Source organism: Galeopterus variegatus, unplaced genomic scaffold, assembly GCF_000696425.1.
Source record: "Galeopterus variegatus unplaced genomic scaffold, G_variegatus-3.0.2 Scaffold7900, whole genome shotgun sequence".
NCBI classification, from domain to species: Eukaryota; Metazoa; Chordata; class Mammalia; order Dermoptera; family Cynocephalidae; genus Galeopterus; species Galeopterus variegatus.
Genome location: NW_007734011.1, coordinates 77,006 through 84,974, shown reverse-complemented (window position 1 = coordinate 84,974; position 7,969 = coordinate 77,006). Strand labels below are relative to the sequence as shown.

The 7,969-nt window shown below is 37.9% G+C and overlaps 1 long non-coding RNA gene across 1 annotated transcript in view; it reads left to right on the top strand.

The window, feature by feature from the left end:
- Positions 1 to 3,588, top strand: part of LOC103607961 — a 13,353-nt gene extending 9,765 nt beyond the window's left edge. The window contains exons 3-4 of the long non-coding RNA XR_552004.1: positions 2,426 to 2,557; positions 2,994 to 3,588. This is a non-coding gene — a long non-coding RNA (uncharacterized LOC103607961). The remainder of the gene's footprint in view (positions 1 to 2,425; positions 2,558 to 2,993) is intronic.
- The last annotated feature ends 4,381 nt before the right edge of the window (positions 3,589 to 7,969 follow it).

Sequence of the window (7,969 nt, the reverse complement as noted above, 5' to 3'; positions counted from 1 at the left end):
TTATATCAAACTAAAGAGCTTCTGCACAGTAAAAGAAACAATTAACTGAGTTAAAAGACAACCAACAGAGTGGGAGAAAATATTTGCAAAATATACATCTGACAAAGGATTAATATCCAGAATATACAAGGAACTCAAACAACTTTACAAGAAAAAAACAAGCAACCCAAGTAAAAAATGGGCAAAAGAGCTAAGTAGGCATTTCTCTAAGGAAGATATACAAATGGCCAACAGACACATGAAAAAATGCTCAACATCACTCAGTATCTGGGAAATGTATATTTACATTTCTTTTGAGTAAATACTGAAGATTATAATTGTTAGGTTATATTCTAAGTATATGATCGATTTTCTAAGACATTTTCAAGCAGTCTTCCAAAGTAGTTGGACAACATTATACCTCTTCTCAGCTATGAGTGAGAGCTCTAGTCAGTCCATATCCCCATCACAGTTTGGTAATGCAAGTTTTTGTTTGTTTTCTCTTTCTTTCTGTTTCTTTTATTATCCATTTCAGTGTGAATATGTAATAGTACATTATTTCCCTGATGAATAGTGAGTTTAATATCTTTTTATATGTTTATCAACTGCTCTTATGTCTTCTGTCATATAGCTATAACAATACTTTTTTTTTGATTTGATTGTCTTCATATTATTGTCATGTTGTTATTACTTATATATTTTGCATAAAAGTCCATATTCAGATACATGTATTATCTGTTTCTTGCTTTTAATTTTCTAAATGGTGCCTTTTGGAGATCAGTTTCTAATTAAGATAAAAAGTAATTTATCAGTATTGTTTAGTTATATCATGTGTATATCTTAAGAAACCTTATTAGACTACATCAATATATTGAAAATTTTCTTCAGTGTTTTTTTTTTCCCCAGAAGTTTAATAGTTTTACTTTTATACTTAGATTTAAGATCCATTTTGGGGCCGGCCCGGTTGCGCACTGGATAGTGCGCCGCTTGGGAAGTGCGGCGGCGCTCCCGCCCGAGGGTTCGGATCCCACATACAGACCGGTTCCCGCTCACTGGCTGAGCGAGGCGCGGGAGCAACGCCGAGGGTTGCGATCCCGTTGCTGGTCCTGGTCCGGTGCGGGGGCGACACTGAGGGTTGCAATCCGTTGCCGGACACGGAAAAAGACAAAAAAAAAAAAAAGATCCATTTTAAGTTTTTTGTTTGTTTAGGTGTTTGGTAGAACACCAGATTTTTCTGTTTTCTTTTTTCTTTAATTCAAGTATAATTTTTTAAAAAGTTTTACTTTAACTGTGAAATGATAAAATCATCAGTTTGCTGCTTAATATAATAAGGGCCTGCATTTATAATTTTGTATCCCCTAATTTTATGACCCTACCTTTCACAGTGTCCTAGCTAACAAAAGAAAAAAGAGATAAGTGGAAAAATTTAAGCACTATGATTGCTGTGGTGGTATTTTGAAATGTGTAGTTATCCCTTATTTTCCGATTGATATATGTTGTAACAACAACAGAAACAACCACAGCAATTACTATTGTCATTTTCAGAATGACAGATGCTATACATCTGCTCATTAGATGATAGAATTATTTTACTTGCCCCATGTTTATCAACTAGTAAATAATGGGCTCAGATTATGAACACAGGCCCTTTGACTTTCAGGCCTGTTCACTTCATTACTACACATACTGTCTCCCTCAAGCAAAGAGAGAGGCATTTGGTCCAAGAGCCACAAACCCGCTAACAGCTAGTATATCTATACAATGAATGTTTTTGGTGCTGTTTTATTTCAGTAGGAATATTGATATTCAGAAGATGTTATGTAGGAACCCCGTTTGGTCCAAGAGCCACAAACCCGCTAACAGCTAGTATATCTATACAATGAATGCTTTTGGTGCTGTTTTATTTCAGTAGGAATATTGATATTCAGAAGATGTTATGTAGGAACCCAGTTTCCTGAATAACATTTACAAAACTTCCAAGGGTGTAGAAATAATGTATCTCTGTTGCTGCTGGCAGAACTTAGCTGCTGGTTAATAAAGATTGCTCCAGTGAAACAGGGTCTGCTTTCTCCAGGTTTCCACTCAACCACTTCCATCATTTTTATCAGCTCCTGTACATTTCTAAGTTTGTGAGCATCACCTTAGAAAAATTGGCTTAAAGATCATTAAGATGTTCAAACTAAAGAGTACACACTTAAAAATATTTAAAATAATCATAATTATGGCTGAAATATTTTATATACAATAATTTCCTCATTTGATATTAAACTTTACAAATGTTTAATTAACAAAAATATTATTTAGGTAAATTTACCCAGAGTTAAATTATTACATATAAACCAAGCAGATAACTAAATCATGTATCTTTAATATAAAGCACCCTCCTCCAAATAGAGAATAGCAGTGGAGTCCCTTTAGACACCATGTTTTTCTTTCCGTCCTACAGAAACTGACCAGAGTAAAATGGCAGTGGGAAACCATTCTGCAGTGACGGAGTTCATCTTGGCTGGGCTCTCAGATCAGCCAAAGCTTCAGCTGCCACTTTTCCTCCTCCTCTTAGGAATCTGTGTGGTCACAGGTGGGTAACCTGGGCTTGATCACACTGATTAAGCTCAGTTCTTACTTGCGCGCCCCCATGTACTATTTCCTCATCAGTCTGTCCTTCATCAATCTCTGCCATTCCACTGTCATTACTCCCAAAATGTTGGTGAACACTGTGAAAGATACCACCATCTCCTACCCTGAATGTATGACTCAGCTATATTTCTTCAGCATTTTTGCTATTGCAGAGCGTCATATGTTGGCTGCAATGGCATATGACCACTATGTTTTCATCTGTAACCCCTTGCTTTACAATGTCATCATGTCCTATCACCTCTGCTTCTGGCTCACAGTGAGAGTTTATATTTTGGGTATCATTGGATATACAATTCATACAAGTTTTCTGTCCAGACTCCTTTTGTGCAAGACCAGTATGATTAATCATTTTTTCTGTGATCTCTTTCTACTCTTAGAGCTGTCCTGCTCCTGCACTTAACATCAATGAGTTATTGGTTCTGGTCTTTAGTGCGTTTAACATTCTGACTCCAGTACTAACTGTCCTTGATTTCTACATCTTCATCACTGTCAGCATCCTCTGCGTTCGCTCCACTGACAGTAGGTCCAAAAGCATTCAGCACTTGAAGCTCCCACATCTCAGCAGTTGCTGTCTTCTTCAGATCTGCAGCATTCATGTACCTGCAGCCATCATCTATTAGCTCTGTGGACCACGGGAAAGTGTCCACTGTGTTTTATACTACTCTGTGCCCATGGCGAACCCCCTGTTCTACAGCCTGAGGAATAAGGATGTCAAATTTGCCCTGAAGAAACTTCTGGATAGGAGCATATGTTCATGAATAGAATCAATGTGATGTTGTCATCGCAAAAACAGGCCTCTAATTTGCCTAGATATGTAATTTGTGAGAATCAGTGTTCAGGTTTGGAAATTCAGTGATGCTTTTCTATGTAACATATCTCAAAAATTTCCACTCCAGTCCACTCCCTCTGAACTTATATTGCAATGACTCTGTCTGGATAAATACTAAGAGTAAAATTTTAAAAACTATTGCAGCTTAAAAGAGTTCTAGTTTTATTTTTTAATAATAATATAAACAACAATAAAAACATGATGATGATGTTGATGAAGATGTTAGTGGTAACATATATTACTGAGATTTTATGAAATATGAAGCACTATGCTCAGCACTTTAAGTGAATTACTTAATATTTACAATATTCCCTCAGGGCAAGCCTTAATATTATTCCCCTTTTAAAGGTGGAAAATTTGAAGCTTATTTAGTTTGAGTAAATGATCAGGGTCCCAAACATAATGAACGATTGAGCATTAAAAGTTTGGCTCCCAGACCTGTGATACTACTCAAAGTGATACTTGGTTCAGGTAACTGTGGGTAGGTCTACGGACTATTGAGAATTCCCTTCGACACATCAAGTGTCCCCTGCTCTCTACATGACTGTGTTGCCTTCTACTGGATATCTTCCATACTATTTTCAATTTTATTTCATTTGATGTGATAAAAATAGCCAAAATATTTCAAATTTGTGATGATCAAGAAAAAAAAAAATAGAGCAGAAAAAGAGATTCTAGTCTCATTATGAAGATTCAAATCATTATACTTGATAGCAACAATTTATGAAAAGCAGCCTAAACAAGATTGTACAGTATTTTCTTTATACCAGTATGCTATGGCTCTTTATGAGGCAGCTGCTCATGATAGTTGAAAACCCTGCTAAGTTGTATTATTTCCATGCAATTCATGTTCTTTGGCCCATAATTTACAAACAGTCGTTTTATGTCAATTTTCTTTTAAAAGTCTCTGCTCTCATGTTCTTGCTTTTCCCTTTCTGGGAATTTAACATCTTATAACTGAATTACATAAAATTTGGAGTTCTCTACTGCCTTTCATCTCTGCCAAATCAATATTTGCCAGATCAATATTTTTTGGAAGTTGTTCTGCATTATTCAACTGATATAACAAGTTTCAGTGTTCATTATGGTTTTCAGATATAGAAAAAATATATCTCTTTACCACCCCTACACTCTATTATTCATTTATTCATTGCATTCAGGCATTTATTCTCAAAATCCTCTTATATTGTTTGAATTAATTTCCATCAGTCATATAAAGGGGAAATGGCTACAATTACAACTTTTGTCTGTGGCATGATTCCTAGTTCAGTGCTCTGTTCAACAGGCTGTCATATATGCAAATAGACTAACATGAGACAAATAAAAAGAGTGCTTTTGGGTAGACCCTTGAATCACCAAACCTTGAGCTCATACAGAAAATACAGACTAATTAAAAGGCAGTAGTCTTATTAAGAAAAGGGAAAAATCCCTTTTCTCAGAAAGGGAGACCCAGAAAAACATTTCATACCTAGGGTAATAAAATCAAGCTACAAGGATAGAACAGTAGGCAGAAACAGTTTTTGGGGCCGAGCCCGTGGTGCACTCGGGAGAGTGTGGTGCTGGGAGCGCAGCAGCGCTCCCGCTGCGGGTTCGGATCCTATATAGGGATGACCGGTGCGCTCACAGCGCTCACTGGCTGAGTGCGGTGTGGCCAGTCTCAAAAAGGACAAAAAAAAAAAAAAGAAACAGTTTTTGAACCATCTTGGGGTCACTATAAGACATCACTTTTTGTCTTAATAAGCAGTTCTAAGTTTTTTTAGCTGGAAAGTGACACATAGTTTTGCATGCTGATTTTATCACACTACATTGGTATGGAAGATGGATGAACTTGAAGGGAAATGTTAGACCACTGGAGAAATGTCAACTGTAATTGCTTCTTTTCTCAAGACTTAGTTTCCCTGAGAAAGGGAAATTTTGGGGGAGTATTTGTCTCTATGTTGTTTGGTACCTGGCATATCTAAATTCAGGACATAGCTTTGTGGCACAGCCATCAAAATAGCTCAAGAGACTGTGAAAGGTGAGAATGAAGGCTTCCCTGAAGCTCGAGAAACATAAACTGAAAGGCATAATAGTGGATGCTGACTTGGAATGAAGACCAGCTTCAAAAGCGGCTCCGAGACTAGACTGAGAAATGTGCCCTGGCTTCTCAGCACTAAAGACAGCAGAATGTTGGGCACCTGCAATTCCAGACACCAACATTAGTGCCATTCACCCCCAAGTCAAAGAGGAAGCTGCAAAAAACAAATTTGGCACTGAGGTTTCCAGGTAGAAGGAAGGTGAATGTGTTCATCTCTCACTTGTGCTTGGAGACTATGAGGTCCAGAAGTAATTGCTGTAAGAATTCAGTCAAACATTCTTCTTAATGCATTTATTCATTCATTCTTAAAATATTTTTAAGCTCATATGATGTGCAAGATACTGTACTGATTACCTGGAATATGGGAGAGAATAATTTTGAGTTGGTCCATAATTTAGGTTATAGTCCAGCATACATTCTAAAATTGTACTGTTTTAGAAAGTATAGGTGGCTTCTGAGACTGTATCCAGAAGGTCCAATTTATTCTAAGGAATTACAAATGTTTTCCTGATGCTGTGAACTATATATGAGACTGGGAAGAAATGAAATTTCACCAGGCAATTGAGAGATGGTGTTAGTAATATTATTTCATGTGAAAGGAAGTAGAAATAAAAAGTTCAGGTAGCTATGAAAATGTGATGTATTCCAGACACTGAAAGAAAACAAATGTAAACTAGGTCTGAAGAGTGATGAGAGGTAGTATGAATATTCATACTTTTTATCTTAAAAACAACAAAGAAAATCCTTTCTCCAAGTGTCCCTGAAATTGGATCATCATCTGTTTTATAGCTGAGTACATTCAATGACTAGGAATAAGTACCTCATTCCATTTCTAAGAACTCATATCATTAGAATAGTTTCCTTATGTCTAAAAGATGTATCCTTAAGTATTCCAAACACAATACACAAAATAAGTGTTTTTTCCCCTTTCAATTCCCTTCAGACATATGATAAGTCCTGCTGATTATTCCATTACCTTTGAATATTTCTAAGTTTTTCACAGCTTCTTTGTGCCTTTCATTTTGTAGATGTCTCTCCTTGAAAAAGACATTCATAAAAACAACATTACTGAGGTAATGTAAACATAGTACTTTCTAACCTCATGACACCCATAGAAAATGGTAATATTTGCATGGCACAAGACAATAGCATAGTTATGTCCCTTTCATGGTACTCCAGTTCCATGAGACTCAAGTTGGGAAGCTATGTTATGGCTGTTATGGTGATTATTATCCACCATATTCTAAACACTGTATTTCTCTAATGCAGTCTGAAACAAATTGCTTCATTAACCAGCCATTTACTTTGTGGGCTTAATGAGTTAATAAAGAGCTGAGGGGCCGGCCCGGTGGCGCACTGGATAGTGCGCCGCTTGGGAAGCACGCGGCGCTCCCGCCCGAGGGTTCGGATCCCACATACAGACCGGTTCCCGCTCACTGGCTGAGCGAGGCGCGGCAGCAACACCGAGGGTTGCAATCCCGTTGCCGGTCCCCGGTCCGGTACGGGGGCAACACTGAGGGTTGCGATCCGTTGCCGGACACGGAAAAAGACAAAAGACAAAAAATAATATTAATAAAAAAAAATACTAATAAAGAGCTGAGGGGCCGGCCCGGTGGCGCTCTGGATAGTGCGCCGCTTGGGAAGCGCGCGGCGCTCCCGCCCGAGGGTTCGGATCCCACATACAGACCGGTTCCCGCTCACTGGCTGAGCGAGGCGCGGCAGCAACACCGAGGGTTGCAATCCCGTTGCCGGTCCCCGGTCCGGTACGGGGGCAACACTGAGGGTTGCGATCCATTGCCGGACACGGAAAAAGACAAAAGACAAAAAATAATAATAATAAAAAAAATAATAATAATAAAGAGCTGAGGCCTTATTTGTTTCACATGGATTACACCAAAAACATACATTCAGTATGCAAATAACTGTGGATTTTTTTAAACAAAATTAAACTAAGAACTTAAATCTTTGTACTGTTAAAACTTCAACTTATTTGTTTTAACTGTTTTCAGGGTTTGGACCCATTTGCCCAGTTATTTTAGTCCCTTCAACCATGGTTATAATAATATGGAAGGTTTTTGTTAACCATAGGGTGTGCATCAAGCATAGGATTGGGAGTGTTAGCAATATCCAAGTCTAAACTTAACTGAGAGAAAAAATTTCACAGAGAGAGTCGAAGTCTTGACTGCTCTTTTCTGATTGTGCTCTCAAGCATCCCCTTTACAATTCAAATAAGTAAAACAGGAAAGAGAGAGACAGAGAAAGGGATGGGGGAGGGTAAGGAGGAAGAAAGGAAGAGGAAGGATGGATGAAAGGAAAGAAGGAAGGAAGGAAATAAAGATGGAAGGAAGGGAAAAACAGGTTTTCAAACTCTCCACTTAAAGCATGCACTACACTGACTTTGGTTTCTTACCCCAGTAATTCTCAAACTTGGATATTCATCAGAATTA